The sequence below is a fragment of the Erpetoichthys calabaricus genome, chromosome 9 (genome assembly GCF_900747795.2).
Source record: "Erpetoichthys calabaricus chromosome 9, fErpCal1.3, whole genome shotgun sequence".
NCBI classification, from domain to species: domain Eukaryota; kingdom Metazoa; phylum Chordata; class Cladistia; order Polypteriformes; family Polypteridae; genus Erpetoichthys; species Erpetoichthys calabaricus.
The window spans coordinates 103,410,955-103,427,886 of record NC_041402.2 but is presented as its reverse complement, the minus strand read 5'-3'; positions in this window follow the sequence as shown (position 1 = coordinate 103,427,886).

The window sequence follows — 16,932 nt, the reverse complement described above, 5'->3', positions numbered from 1 at the left end:
CATCTGACCAAAGCTTAAACTATCACTTCTCCTTTATGTTGATGAAGTTGAACATTCAAATCTACTTGGCACTTTAGGAAAAATACACAAATTGTGCTTTGTATATTGGGTCTTTGCTGATCTTCCAAACAAATATAGATCTGCTTTACATATTATCCAGCTTGCAATATTGTGTAAGGTACCTGATTTCCAAAGATGTGGACATCAACGTATTACAGCATCTCTTTTTCTCAATGATATCCATAATCTTGAAGTTGATAGTTGTTCACTGAGTACTTGGGGAGATTTATTCAGGGCATTGTCTTCTGTGTTGCTGCAGACAATATTGCAGCTCATAGCATAGCATGCTTTGTGGAGTCCTACATTTCAGAGTATGTCTGTAGATTTTGCCCAGGCGCACAAGAACAATTTTAAGCTTGTGAAGTCAGTAAGGAGTCATTCACTCTGAGAACAAAAGAAGACAATGACAATATAGTGAGAGGTGTTTTGCACAGGCTTGATCCAACCAAGAATGTTTTAATATAGGACTGAGACAGAATGAACACCATTTCAGTCCTATCACTAGATTTCTTCCAGATTTTCTTCATGATTTCCTTAAAGGCATAGTGCCTGTGGCTTTAGCAGTGTGCATTCAGTATATGATTTCAATTGTTCATACTGACAAAGATTACCACAACCTATTCCAAAGACTTTTTGGTTCAAAAGGTACAGTAGGTGGCAATGGGTAGGAAAATGCTACACTACTTAGGTTGCTCCCCCTCATGGTGGATAGTCTAAATTCTGAGGAAGATGGAGCATTGACTGTGTTAATAGATTTGAAGGGGACTGTAGAGCTTCTCCTGTGCTTGACATTCACTGGAGAAACCATACAATATCTTTAGAGTAAAATTAAGGATCACAGACAAGCTCTTCTTGAGCTTTTTCCACAATTTAGGCTTTGTCCCAAGCACTATTTTAATGAATGTTATCTAAATCACCTGTCGACTTATGACAAACACTTTTGTTGGATATGTTTTGTATGACACCCAGAATTTCAAAGAATGTGCTAAAAAATCTGACCATAAGATATCAGCACATGGTAGCACATCACCTCAGCTCTCCAATATATTTTAAACCTCATTAACAAACTTCATGAGTCACATCTGTTTTGATATCAACACTGTCTGAGGTATAAGGAGTCTATGCATCCATCCATTATCCAACCCGCTAGATCCTAACTACAGGGTCACGGGGGTCTGCTGGAACCAATCCCAGCCAACACAGGGTGCAAGGCAGGAAACAAACCCCAGGCAGGGCGTCATCCCACCGCAGATAAGCAGTCTATGTGCAGTAAATTACAGACAGTCACATTGCATACAACAGCAGCATAGATGTGATTGAACGCACTGAATATGGTGTGGGGATGTTTGTTTCAGAAGGACAACAGGGAGGACTGCAACAGTCTGGCAAAACTGAACAAGTCTTGCTTGTGAATAATAATGTTTTGTTTCTGACCAAAGAGCAAAAGTTTTTCTACACCTGAGATCCTTTGAACTTTCTCCACTCAAGCAAAATGTCCACAAAACGTTCCTCTTGAACAATATCTTTACTGCTTATGCCTACAATATTGAGCAACATCTACTACTGATACTAAACTGGCTTCTATTTCTGCACTGGTCTGACTGCAATATTACCCTATGTTTCTCAGCTTTTGCAGTTCATGGATCCTACATTTTATACATATAATATCAAATGTTATCCTTCAGGCTTTATTTATAAAAAAAAAATGGGTGGGTACCCCTCAGTGCAATGATTGTGATGATAAATCGAATATGAAACAAAGAACTGGGGAGTTTTCCTTGGTGTAATTAGTGATGATAAATGTATATTAAGTATATACAGAGGGGGCGGAATACATGAGCTGCTTAGCTTCTTCAATGGGGCTCGAGACCCAGAAATGGCAGCTCATGAAACAAATATGGATTGCACTGCTTTAGGTGCCTTTTTGCAAACCCCAAGTAGGCTTTAATCTTTCTTTTTTCAAGGAGAGGCTTCTGTCTGTCTGCTCTGTCATAAAGCTCAGATCAGTGGAGTGTTGCAGTGATGTTTGCTCTTCAGGAAGTTTCTCCAATCTCCTCACAGGTTCTCTGGAACTGAGCCAGGGGACTATCAGGTCCTTGGTCCCTTCTCCAATTGTGTAGTTTAGCCAGCTCTTGAAAGAGCCGTGGTTATTCCAAATGTCTTCCATTTATGAATTTTAAAGTCAACTCTGCTCTTGGGAAACCTCAATGATGCAGGGAATTTTCAAAATTCTTTCCCAGATCTGGGCATCAACACAATCCTAATCTCTAAGCTCTACAATCAATTCCTTCAACCTCATATCTTGGTGTTTACTCTGACACCAGTCGTCAACTGTGGGACCTTATATAAACAGGTGTGTTCCATTCCTAATTACGGCCATTCAATTGAACTGAGCAGAGGTCGACTGTAAACAAGGTGTAGAAATATCTCAGTGTTGATCAATAGAATGTGATACAAATTTCAAGTTCTTAATTTTGAGTGTATCGACAAAAAAACTAGGTCTGTGTAGTGACATGGTTTTTATTTACTTTCAGTTTTGAAACATAGTAATGGAAGCCTGCTTTATTAAGATAAAAAAGATATTAACCTTTAAAAATCAACTAAATCCACAGTATGTGCGTCTTGGGAACTGCAAGTCTGACATTGTGGTCAGCAACACAGGAGCGCCGCAGGGGACTGTACTTTCTCCGGTCCTGTTCAGCCTATATACATTGGATTTCCAATACAACTCGGAGTCCTGCCACGTGCAAAAGTTCGCTGACGACACTGCTATCGTGGGCTACATCAGGAGTGGGCAGGAGGAGGAGTATAGGGACCTAATCAAGGACATTGTTAAATGGTGCAACTCAAACCACCTACACCTGAACACCAGCAAAACCAAGGAGCTGGTGTGGATTTTAGGAGGCCCAAACCCTTCATGGACCCCGTGATCATCAGAGGTGACTGTGTGCAGAGGGTGCAGACCTATAAATACCTGGGAGTGCAGCTGGATGATAAATTGGACTGGACTGCCAATACTGATGCTCTGTGTAAGAAAGGACAGAGCCGACTATACTTCCTTAGAAGGCTGGCGTCCTTCAACATCTGCAATAAGATGCTGCAGATGTTCTATCAGACGGTTGTGGCGAGTGCCCTCTTCTATACGGTGGTGTGCTGGGGAGGCAGCATAAAGAAGAGCCTCACACCTGGACAAACTGGTGAGGAAGGCAGGCTCTATTGTAGGCATGGAGCTAGACAGTTTGACATCTGTGGCAGAGCGACGGGCACTGAGCAGGCTCCTGTCAATCATGGAGAATCCACTGCATCCACTAAACAGTGTTATCTCCAGACAGAGGAGTAGCTTCAGTGACAGACTGCTGTCACTTTCCTGCTCCACAGACAGACTGAGGAGATCGTTCCTCCCCCACACTATGTGACTCTTCAATTCCACCCGGGGGGCGTAAACGTTAACATTATGCAAAGTTATTGTCTGTCTGTATACCTGCATTGTTATCACTCTTTAATATTTTCTTTATCAGTATGCTGCTGCTGGAGTATGTGAATTTCCCCTTGGGATTAATAAAGTATCTATCTATCTATCTATCTATCTATCTATCTATCTATCTATCTATCTATCTATCTATCTATCTATCTATCTATCTATCTATCTATCTATCTATCTATCTATCTATCTATCTATCTATCTATCTATCTATCTATCTATCTAAATTACAACTCAAAAAGACAGCTAAAATGCATACCTTTAAAATAAATCATAAAACCATGTCTAAAAATAAGTCCAAAATAAAAGAATTAAATATATTTTTTGTAATTTTACGTAAATATTCAGTTTAATAATGACAGTGCCAGACTACAAAATAAAAAAATAACCCAGTCACAGGGGATGCGCAAACCAGTGTTTCTTCGTCTCAGTCCCAAGCCCGGATAAATGGAGAGGGTTACATCAGGAAGGGCATTCAGTGTAAAATTTAGCAAAAATCAATATATGGACAACAATACAAATTTCCATACTGGATTGGTTGAGCCCCGGGTTAACAACGACCTCCACCAGTACCATTAGTCAACAATGTGCTGGTGAAAATTGGGCTGCTGTTGGCCGAAGAAGGAGAAGAAGAGGGGGGAGACGTGTCCGGTGGCAGGAGCAGAGGAGGAAGATAAAGAGAGTGGAACTGAGGGTAGGAACTTTGAATGTTGGCAGTATGACTGGTAAGGGGAGAGAGTTAGCAGATATGATGGGGAGATGGAAGGTTGTTATATTGTGCGTGGAAGAGACAAAATGGAAGGGGAGTAAGGCCAGGTGGATCGGAGGTGGATTCAAATTGTTCTATCATGGTGTGGATGGGAGGAGAAATGGGGTAGGGGTTATTTCTGAAGGAACAGTATGTCAAGAGTGTTTTTAAGGTGAAAATAGTGTCAGACAGAGTAATGATTATGAAGCTGGAAACTGGAGGTGTGATTATGAATGATGTTAGTGCATATGCCCCGCTTGTTGGGTGTGTGATGGATGAGAAAGAAGATTTTTGGAGTCAGTTGGATGAAGTGATGGACAATGTACCCAAGAGACAGAAAGTGGTGATTGGAGCGGATTTCAATGGACATGTTGGTGAAGGGAACAGAGGAGACGAGGAGGTAATGGGTAGGTATGGTGTCAAGGAGAGAAATGAAGAAGGTCAGATGATAGTGGATTTTGCCAAAAAGATGGACTTGGCTGTGGTGAATACGTATTTTAAGAAGAGGGAGGAACATAGGGTGACATACAAAAGTGGAGGAAGATGCACACAGGTAGATTACATCCTATGCAGAAGAGTCAATCTGAAGAAGATTGAAGACTGCAAAGTGGTGGCAGGGGAAAGTGTAGTTAAGCAGCATAGGATGGTGGTCTGTAGGATGACGTTGAAGATCAAGAAGAGGAAGAAAGTGAGGGCAGAGCCAAGGATCAAATGGTGGAAGTTGAAAAAGGAAGACTGCAAGGTTGAGTTTAGGGAGGAGGTGAGATAGGTACTGGGTGGTAGTGAAGAGTTACCAGACAGTTGGGCATCTACAGCAGATGTAGTAAGGTTGACAGCAAGAAGGGTGCTGTGCATGACATCTGGACAGAGAAAGCAAGAAAAGGAAACCTGGTGGTGGAATGGGGAAGTACAGGACAGTATACAAATTAAAGGGATAGTCAAGAGAGATGCAGAAAGTAGACAAGAGTACAAGAAGATAAGGCACAAGGTGAAGAGAGAGGTGGCGAAGGCTAAAGAAAAGGCGTATGATGAGTTGTATGAGAGGTTGGATACTAAGGTGGGAGAAAAGGACCTGTACCAATTGGCTAGACAGAGGGACCGAGCTGGGAAAGATGTGCGGCAGGTTAGGGTGATAAAGGATAAAGATGGAAACGTACTCACAAGCGAGGAGAGTGTGTTGAGCAGATGGAAAGAGTACGGAAAGAGTACTTTGAGAGGTTGATGAATGAAGAGAACAAGAGAGAGAGAAGGTTGGATAATGTGGAGATAGTGAATCATGAAGTGCAAAGGATTAGCAAGGAGGAAGTAAGGACAACTATGAAGAGGATGAAAAATGGAAAGGCCGTTGGTCCAGATGACATAACTGTGGAAGCATGGTGGTATTTATGAGAGATAGCAGTGGAGTTTTTACCTTGATTGTTTAATGGAATCTTGGAAAGTAAGAGGATGCCTGAGGAGTGGAGATGAAGTGTACTGGTGCCGATTTGTAAGAATAAAGGGGATGTGCAGGACTGTAGTACTACATGGGGTTAAAATTGATGAGCCACAGCATGAAGTTATGGGAAAGAGTAATGTAATAAGTGAGTTGATTATTAGTGAGCAGCAGTATGGTTTCAATGCCCAGAAAGAGCACCACAGATGTGATTTTTGCTCTGAGGATGTTGATGGAGAAGTATAGAGAACACCAGAAGGAGTTATATTGCGTCTTTGTGGACCTGGAGAAAGCATATGACAGGGTGCCTTGAGAGAAGTTGTGGTATTGTATGAAAAAGTCATAGAGTAGAGGATGTCACAGGAGGCTGGGGGTCAGACCCAGCTGGGATGCATGGAAGGACCGTGAGGTGGCTTATATGTCCCCCAGGCCACGAAGGGACAACTGCCCTGATGTTGAGGGGACCACGGGGATGGAGCCAGGAGCCTCACACCCACTGGGGCCTGTGGCTGCCACCAGGGGGCGCCCCGAGCATTGTGGAGCCCGGGAGATCGACACTTCCGCCACACCTGGGAAGGTGGAGGAAGGACCTTCCGGGTCCAAGGGCAGCACTTCTGCCACACCAGGAAGTGCTGCCAGAAGAGTGTCATCAGGCACCTGAAGCACATCCAGGTGGGATTAAAAGGGGCTGCCTCACTCCAGTCAGGAAGCTAGAGTCGGGAGCGGGAGCAGGAGCAGGACGAAGCTCCCGTGAGGAGAGGAAAGGCGGCCCACAGACACTGGAAAAGAGGCCTGTGGAGGGTGATTGGTGCGGGAGCACTATGTGCTGTGCGGGACAGTATTTTATTGATAAACCCGTGTATTTTGGTAAAGTGTTAGTGTCTGTCTGTCTGTGCCGGGATGGCTTTCACAATGGTGACAAGTGTGGGATCCTCCGACTGTTTCAAGGTGGGGACCCATAAAAATAATTTTGTGGGCAGCCCGGCCCTGCAGATAAGCACACACACGCGCCACAAAAGCGCGGCCTGCACACACACCGCGGGTAGACTGCGACTCACCCCGTGACCACCAGTGGTTCATTGCAGCGCTGTCTCCAACCCGATGGGGGAGAGGAACGCCAGGCGAGGCAGGAGAGCTGCGGACTCCCCAGTGTTCGTTGTTCCCGTGAAAACTGCGGTCGGGACATCCATGGATGCGGCCGGTAGGAGACGAAGAGCTCCAAGACATGGGATCAGGAGGTGAGTCCCAAGCCCTACGGCAGTTGGCCCATGGGGGTTGGTCATGCCGAGCCCTGTATTTATGTTGCAGGAGGGGATTGCCTGGATCCGTGTCACTGGCCGAGGTGTGTCGATCCCTACAGTGAAGCCGGGGTGGCGACGCTCGAGAAACTGTGGCAGAGGTGCTGCCTCGAGTCTCGCCAACCCCTCGGTAGAATGAAGAAGATGACGGTGGTGAACCGGAAGTCCCTCCCCATGACAGGTGAGGGATTGGACGGTGTGTGTCGTGTTCCCGTCGATGACTGGTCAGAGACGGGACCAGCGAACGTCCATCCCGAGCCGGGGGAGGGCTTGTAAAACCCGGAAGAAAGCTCCACAGTGCGCAGCCGGTGAATTGGACTGATCAACATGTATGTTCTCCGCCGGCTGATGCTCTGTTTGTGCCTGTGGCTCGGTGTGACTTGAAGGTTTCCCTTTGGTTTGCCGAGTCGTTTCTGCAGGTGTTACATGACCTTCGAGACTGCATAGTTGAGCTGGAGGGGAAGGCGATCACGCTACGTCAGACGCTACGTCAGGGGGAATCTCTGGCCGGAGGATCGTGGTGGTGCGGATAAGTGAGACCTGCATCTTAAAAAGAAATGGAGAAGCGAGTGAATGCGTCCCAGTATCGTGTGGTTCCAGTGACCGAGTAGCCACATCTCCGATAGTGGAGGCGACGTGTAGGGCTGATCGCATGGTATGGGTGGAGCCAAGACACCGTGCCCTACTGCCAGAACCAGGGGCGCAGACTGCCAGGGGTCTCTTCCTTTCTCATACGGAGACTCAACCCATCAGATCACCCCAGAGGAAAGGGAAGAACCGGAGCTGTGAGACCGGATCTTCCCACAGGGAGACGTGAGCCCATGCATTCACGCACAGAGACAGGCCGCCCTCTGCAGGTGCAGAGTGAAGCCCCAAAGTCAACGAGGATGATGGGAGTGCAAGCGGTCCCGTTTGACAACCTGAAGACGGGGGCATGAAGACCGCTGAGTGGGTGCAGAGGTTTCGGCTGCCAGGGTGCCAGCTAAAGGGGGGAGCATTGGCCCTGTAATGAAGTGGAGGACGCCAGGCAGTGGCGTCAGGGCAATGTCACTGCCCCTGTTTCCACTTTGTCTTTTGCAGGACCGGGCCCTGGACAAGCGCGTTTTGAACCCGCTTCAGGAGAGGCCTGCCCTCACGGGACAGGCCGCTGCGCCCTACTGGTCTTCACTGGCGATGGGGCAGTGTCACAGGAGGGGGCCCTGAATGTTGAGGGGACTACAGGGACGGAGCAAGGAGCCTCAAGCCCACTGGGGCCCATGGCCAACACCAGGGGGTGCCCCGAGTGTCGTGGAACCCGGGAGATCGACAATTCCACCACACCTGGGAAGGTAGAGGAAAGACCTTCCAGGGATGCCCGGAGTGCTTCCGAGTGCAAGGGCAGCACTTCCGCCACACCAGGAAGTGCTGCCGGAAGAGTGTCATCAGGCACCTGGAGCACATCCGGGTGGGATTAAAACTCCAATCAGGATGCTAGAGTCGGGAGCTGGAGCAGGACGAAGCTCCCGTGAGGAGAGGAAAGGCGGCCTATGGAAGGTGATTGGTGCGGGAGCACTGTATGCTGTGCAGGACTGTATTTTATTAATAAACCCGTGCATTTTGGTAAAGTGTTGGTGTCTGTCTGTCTGTGCCGGGCTGGTTTTCACAAGGAGCAGTATGTAAGAGTTGTACAGGATATGTATGAGGGAAGTATGACAGTGGTGAGGTCTGCGGTAGGAGTGACGGACGCATTCAAGGTGGAGGTGGGATTACATCAGGGATCGACTTTGAGCCTATTCTTATTTGCAATGGTGATGTACAGGTTGACAGACAAGATTAGACAGGAGTTCCCGTGGACTATGATGTTTACTGATGACATTGTGATCTGTAGCGATAGTAGGGAGCAGGTTGAGGAGACCCTGGAGAGGTGGAGAAATGATCTGGACAGGAGAGGAATGAAGGTCAGTAGGAACAGAATACATATGTGTAAATGAGAGGGAGGTCAGAGGGATGGTTAGGATGCAAGGAGTAGAGTTGGGAAAGATGGATGAGTTTAAATACTTGGGATCAACAGTACAGAGTAATGGGTATTGTGGAATTAAGGTGAAAAAGAGTGCAGGCAGGATGGAATAGGTGGAGAAGAGTGTCAGGAGTAATGTGACAGATGGGTATTAGCAAGAGTGAAAGGGAAGGTCTACAGGATGGTAATAAAACCAGCTATGTTATATGGGTTGGAGACGGTGGCACTGACCAGAAAGCAGGAGACAGAACTGGAGGTAGAATAGTTAAAGATGCTAAGATTTGCACTGGGTGTGGATGGATGGATAGGATTAGAAATGAGTACATTCAGAGGGTCAGCTCATGTTGGATGGTTAGGAGACAAAGTCAGAGAGGCGACATTGTGTTGGTTTGAAAATGTGCAGAGGAGAGATGCTGAGTATATTGGGAGAAGGATGTTAAGGATAGAGTTTCCAGGTAAGAGGAAAAGAGGAAGATCTAAGAGGGGGTTTATGGATGTGGTGAGAGTGGACATGCAGGCGATGGGTGTAACAGAACAAGATGCAGAGGACAGACGTTCAGTGTGTCTGTCCATTTGGGTTCGTTTCTGTAACTATGTTAGTTGAGCTTTGCATTTTTGGAGCCGAGACATTTGTTCTTCTAGAAATATGGATAAGTAATAAGGAGGATCGCACTCACTGTTAATATGGAGCCTTTTCTGCGGTTGAACGGTTAATAGTGCCTCATTGTAATGAGATCCACCTATGCTGCATAGTGTGAATTGTGTTTGGTCCCGTTATCCGAGCGGTATCGTTTTGTACCCGTGATCGTGAATTCATGACTTGTTTGTTCTTGAGCGTGAGAAATATGGATAAGTAATAAGGAGGATCACACTCACTGTTAATATGGAGTCTTTTCTGCGGTTGAACGGTTAATAGTGCCTCATTGTAATGAGATCTACCTATGCTGCATAGTGTGAACGTGTTGAGATGACGTATGTTTAATACGGACGGTTCATTTAGAAATGGGGCTTTGTTTGTCATTTGTTATTTATGTTACTGTGGTCGTGGGTCTGAATCGTCGTTTTTGTGTACGTTTCGTGTGCTATGTCCGTAGTCTGTCCCGTTTCGTGTCCAATGGGCTTTGTGTGGTGCTCGCAGCTTCTTTTTTTTTTTGTGCTAGGGGCTTGTTGAATCCTCCTCTTTGTGTGTGTCCCGTTTCGTGTGCAGTGGGTTTCGTGCTCCTTTTTTCTGTGGTCTGACTCCTTTTTTCTGTGCGCGACGCCTCATTTCTTATTTTACGTTACATTCCATCCGGTTCCCGTTGCTTGTGGGGGGGGGGGGATTTGTGGGGCGCCTGCACAGTACGTCTTTTGTGTCCACGGCCCATTATGGATGTGGATTAGTGTTCTCTTATTTTAATTCTTATTTTGTCTTTTTTTTTTCTCTTTCTTCATCATGTAAAGCACTTTGAGCTACATTATTTGTATGAAAATGTGCTATATAAATAAATGTTGTTATTGCTGTAGTCAATGATCTAGGAGAATGTAGGGGCATAAAGATTCAAAGCCTTGAGCTTTTTCTGGTTGGCAACCCCCCATGTAGATACAAGGTCCAGTCCCCACCTCTGGAAATGACCATCTATCTGCTGCAGCCAGGTGTTACGTGGGCGTCCCCTTGGCCTGGTCCAACCACTCAGGTCCTCAACAATGAGGAGGATCCTATGAGCCAGATCACCCCCAGGGAATCGCGACAAATGAACGTAGTGCAGTAACCCAACAATGCAGGTAATGTGCCTCATTTGGAACTCTGTGAGCTACTGCTCATTTGACACAAAGTCAAACCAGCTGTACCCAAAGATTCTCTGAAGAGACACAGTACTGAAGGAGTCCAGTCTTCGTCTCAGGTCACTGGATAGCGTCCATGTCTTGCAACAATATAGCAAGATGGGAAGCACCAGGACTCTAAATACTTGGAACCTTGTCCTTTTGTATAGATTTGGGAGCACCACACACCCCTTTCCAACGACCTTATGATACCCCTCCCCCACCCCATGCTCTTCCAATTCGTCTACTGACTTCATAGGAAGAGTCACCAGAGACATGAATGTTGCTGCCGAGGTAAGTAAAGCAAGTCAAGATCAGTGAATCTTTCTTCACCAACAGATGGCCCACAGCCACTGGACCCCACAACCTTGCCCAACACTCAATCCATGTAAGCATTGAACAGAGTAGGAGCAAGAACACACCCCTGACGAAGCCCAGAATTAACTGAGAAATTAACTGGGATTCTGCTTCCACTCTGCACAGCACTCACAGTACCAGTGTACAGGCCAGCTGTGATACTCAGGATGCTCCACAGGGCAGCTCAATCAACTGAGTCAAATGCTTTATGAAAATTGACAAAGGTGGCAATGAAACTCTGCCGATACTCACGTTTGCGCAAGATGAGAACCCTCAGTGCCAGGATGCAGTCAATGGTCGACTTCTTAGGCATAAAACCAGACTGCTCCGGACACTGGTAGGTGAGAAAATGATCATGGATCCTATTGAGGATGACTGTAAGCAAGGACTTTACCCAGCACTGAGAGCAGTGTTATCCCCCTGTAGTTGCTGCAATACAGGGGCCTCATGTATAACGCCGTGCGTAGAACTCACACTATTACATGGCGTAAGCACAAAAGCGGGAATGTGCATATGCACAGAAAAATCCAGATGCAGGAATCTGTACGTACGCAAACCTCCACATTCTTCCGCTACATAAATCCCGATCAGCGTGAAAAGTAATGCACGTGCATGCGCTTGCTGCCCCACCCCAACTCCTCCCAGAATTACGCCTCTTTGAATATTCAAATCAATATAAATAGCCCCTTACCTTTAGCGTTTCAGGATGACAATGGCGAATGCATGGGAAAAAGAAAAAAAACTTCAGTGAATGCGAAATGGAGGTCTTGCTAAGAGAAGTAGAGGCCAGAAAAAATGTTTTATTTGGTAGCTTAGGAAGTGGAATTAGTAACAAAAGGAAATTGATGGAATGGCATAGCGTGGTGGATGCACTCAAAAGTGCTGGAGCAGAAACTCGCACTGTGACCGAAATAAAAAAGAAGTGGTCCGACATCAAAGTTGCCGTGAAAAGGAGAGTTGCAGCTCATCGTCTGCATGTCAGCACGACTGGAGGAGGTAGTGAACTCCCGGAGCTCACACCATTTGAGCAGCGAGTTGCTGCAATTATTGGCGACACACTCATTGTGTGGTGATGGTGAGTTACCATTTCTTTTTTGATTACCATTATCCATACTCGTGTAAATAAATTGTATGTGAAATAAGACAATCAGGCTGCAGATGCTGTATTAATTACTGTTTAATTAATTCCAGACAACAGTACAAAAGCTGACCCCAATGCTGAGGACGTGGCTCCAGGCGATGATGGTGCTGCGTCTGTGCCGACCACATCTTCGGGCGTTGGCTGCTCACACACCCTCTGCCTCGGAAACCACTGTTCGATCATCTGGCCGTGTGCTGACTGATGCAGTTCTGGAATCCCAAAATGCATTGGTGGATGCGGTGAGAGATGTAGTCAATGCACAACGGGATGTAGCCAATGAACTCTGAAATATAAAGGCAGTATTGTGTGATATTAATCAAAAATTAAATGAATTTGTGAATAAATAAATGATGCATCTGCTTACCTGTTTTTACATTCTGTTAATTACATTCATTCGACATTGTAATGCTGTCCGGTGTGGCTGCTCATTTGGTGGACCAGGGTCCGGTTCATTATACCGCATCTCTTCAGGTACGGGCAAGCTACGAATGAGTGCCATATTATGTAGAATGCTACATGCTTGCACGATGCGACACACTTTCTGTGGACTATAGAGCAGCACTCCACCAGTCTTATCCAGGCAGCGCCAACGGCCCTTAAGCTGCCCTATAGTACGTTCTACCACCGCCCGAGCCCGAGAGTGGAGGTCAGTATAACGTCGCTCTTGTTCAGTCAGTGGGTTGGCGAGAGGGGTGAGGAGCCACGTCTTCAGCGGGTACCCACTGTCACCTAAGTAATCGTGTTATATGGTTACATCGTACAGATAACGTACGACTGTGATTAAAAGGTAATAAATGTCTTATCTTACCGAGAAGCCAGCCATCACGCACCACACCATTTTCAAGTTTGTTCCCCACACTACTATTTCTCAGGATGAATGAATCATGAGTTGAGCCAGGCCATCTCGCAACAACGTTAGTGAGGCGCATTTTCGCATAACTGATGATTTGCACATTAATAGAGTGAAAATGCTTTCTATTTACATAAACAAATTCATTCTGCGAAGGTGCCTTTATAGCAATGTGTGTGCAGTCGACCGCTCCAATGACATTTGGAAAACCGGACATTGCTGCAAATTGCGCTTTGATGTTTGCCTGTTCAACCAGAGTGTACAGAAATCTGATATATCTGCTTGACAAGCGGATAATACCATCCCATACAGCTGGCATGGCACAACTCAGTGATGACTGAGAAATACCGGGTCGGTCAGCCAGGTCACGCTGAAAAGCTCCTGTGGCTAAAAATCCGAGAGTGGACAGAACTTGCAAAGGAGCAGGTAGAGCACAATTCCTCAAAGTCTGCCTTTGTAAAGCAGATGCCAGTTCAGCACACAGCTCCAAGAGGATCGCTCTTGGAAATCTAAACCGACTTAGTAGCCAGTCATCATCATGTGCCAAGAAATCCGTATGATTTCTAAATACATGTTCTCTTCTAATCCTTCCATTTGCGATGTCCTCTAACAATGCTAAAGCAGCCATGGCAGTGGAATAGTTTGGCCATTCTGTGCACAATTATATTGTTACATATTGATTACAATCAGGTGCCTTAAATTTATCAACGATATGCAGTTAGTTTCAGTGTATATGATACAGCCGCGTCAGGGATGTCGTTCTAAAAATGAAAGGGAAACCACACAGGAACAGTAGCACTGCTTTGACACTGGGTGCCGCCAGTCTGCAAAACTGAGCTGAGAACTTGCGTACGCCAGGGTTTGAGTTACCGTGGAAATGTGCGTGGCTTTATGCCAAGTTTAGGTTTTATACATCGTGATTTGAGCGTGGAAATGTTTGTATGCAACATTTCTGTGCGTACACACCGTTTATACATGAGGCCCCAGGTGATTACCCTTCCCTTTCCAGTCAGTTTGAATGACACCTGTCTCCCAAATTGAAGCAAATATTGCTTGCAATGCCAGGAGGACATCCTTACCACCAGCCTCGAGAAGTTCACCCCGGATACCACAGGGCCTTATAGCCTTCCCTACCCTCAGCTGATTCACCACATGTGCAATCTCAGTGAGATTAGGTGGTTCACAGCTAATTGGAGGATGCACCTCAAGATCCGTGGACCCAGAGATATTCAGCATCCTAGCTAGAGGATCAGCTTTAAACAACTGCTCAAAGTTGCCATCCCAGCGGGTCACAATTGCAGTGTCATTCGTAAGGACCGTTCCATCATAACCCTGACTGTGACTCTCTGAAGAACAGATTTAGATGTTGTGGAACGGGCCCCGGACACAGACAAGCAGACATGGTACGTTGCACCTCCACATGTTTATTTACACTATATACAAAGTTCCGTGCAACACAAACAAACTCCAAGACTCCCCCAAAGTCCAGGCTTCTCTCACAGCCTTCTCTCTCTCTTCAGGCCTCTCCTTGCCTCCTCCCAGACCTCATCCTTCTCCTCACCCGACTCCAGTCCTTAAGGAAGGGAGGCGGCTCCTTATATAGGCGGGTGGCTGATGACCACACCCTGCCACCTGCCACAGTACTCCCGCACAAGCTGAGACCCCTAGGGGCCAGCGGCCCGTCCCGCGAGGGCAGGTCTTCCTCGGCGGTAGGCCGACATGCTTCAGTCTAGGGCCCGGTCCTGCAAAATAAAAAGAAAAACAGGGGACGGAGATGTTGCCCTGATGCCGCCACTTGGCTCCCTTCAGCAGTATATGGGCCAACGCTCCACCCTCCGACCAGCACCCCGGTGCTTGTGTCCTCAGCCTCCCCTTCCGAGACCTCCGTGTCCCCCGCCTTGGGACTGCCAACGGGACCACACACGCTCCTGTCCCCTCAGCCTATTGCGGGGTTTCCCTCTGCCTCCGCAGAGGGTGGCCCTTCTTGGGACGTGAGCACCCAGCAACATGTCCCCTTGTATCGGAGGAGTCAGCTTTCTTTCTCCGATTCTTCCTCTTTCTTTGGGACGCCACGACGGTTCGGATCTGCCTACAGCAGAAGGACAGACCCTGTTTTGCAGTCGCGTCCGTTATCGGAGAACCTCCATGCTTTACGGGGCCGGTTCTACTCACCGTCCCTGCTGTACCTCTCCGGCCAGAAGATCCAGTGTCACGTCGTTCTGTTTGCGCCAGCAGCGCCTGTCCTGACGTGACTGCCTTCCCATCCAGCTCCAGCGTCTCTGCTCGGAGGGCACATAGCTCTGGTGGCGGCGATCCGGTGAGCAGGAGGCAAATCTGCAACCTCCTCAGAACCGCTGCCAAGGAGAGAAAGTCAGTCGACGGTGAGCTTACCTGTCGATCAGCGCCACTCACCAACTGCTTCCTATGGGCCCTTCCCTCCGGCCCAATTGGGTTTCTCGCTGGCACAAGATGGACATTCCTTGGTCCCGCCTCCATCCAATCGTTGGCGGGCACACAAGACACTCTATCCAACCCTGTGCCTGTCACCAGTAGGGACTTCCAGTCCGCGGCCATCTCGTTTCCCTTCCTAATGCGGTGACGAGCCTCCGGGCAGCTCCGCGGCTGCTGCAGCTGTCGAAGCTGCAGCCTCTCCTTCCTGGCAGCACCCTTTGCTGCCGCCGCGTCTTCAAACCGCCCCTGGAATACATGGCCCTTCAGCGGACCTGTAACGGTCCGGGTTACGAGTCCCTCACGCGGGGCTGTGTGCACGCCGCCCCTGCGGCATGTGGGTGGGCTCCCCTGCTGCGCCGGGCCATCCACAGACTTCTTTCTTGTTGCAGGTCCCCGTCTTGAATCAGGCGGAGCATCCTGCCGACTATGCCACTGTGAAACGGGCCCCGGACATAGACAGGTAGACATGGTACGTTGCACCACCACACGTTTATTTACACTATATACAAAGGTCCGTGCAACACAAACAAACCCCAAGACTCCCCCAAAGTCCAGGCTTCTCTCACAGCCTTCTCTCTCTCTTCAGGCCTCTCTGTTCTCAGATCCTTCGCAGCCGTCCTTCTCAGTTCCCAGTACAGATCGGAGATACCATCAAGCTGTGCGCTGTGACTCCTCTCGATGATATCCAGAGTGCCCTGTGAGATGAAACACCTCTTTCTGGGAACACTGGTAACACCAACACAACCCTCAGCAACCTTCAGGGTCTTGTCACGGAAGGTCTCCCACATCACATTAGGATTGGCAGTTGCACCCAAGTCCACAAGTTCCTCACACAAACTGCTTACAAACTCGTCAGAAACAGCCTGATCTTGGAGTCTGGCCAGGTCCAGCATCATTTTCCGAGTAGGTGGTAGCCTACTGAACCTAAGCTGGATCCTCAGAGTAGCAACAACACGTCTCTGGTCAGAATTTACTAACAGGGCACTTCTGAAGTTTTTTGAAATGCTCGACATCTGTAGCCTGGTACTTCTCTATTGGTGAAGCATTTTTTTGCATTAGTACAGAAAGCTGCCAGTTTTTATAGATGATATTGGAATAAAAGCAAAACAATGTTTGAGAAGAGAAATGTTGGGAGCAGACACTCCAAAATACATGAAGGGTCTGAAATACTCAAAGCCTTCTATATATTTAATAGAACCTTGTAATCAATTCTACTTGAGACAGGCAGCATACTGGTGGAAAGGAGGTTGAGAAGGCAGATTTGCAGTTTGCTGTAGTGGTGTGTCAATTAGAACACAGGAACTAAGCCAACCAT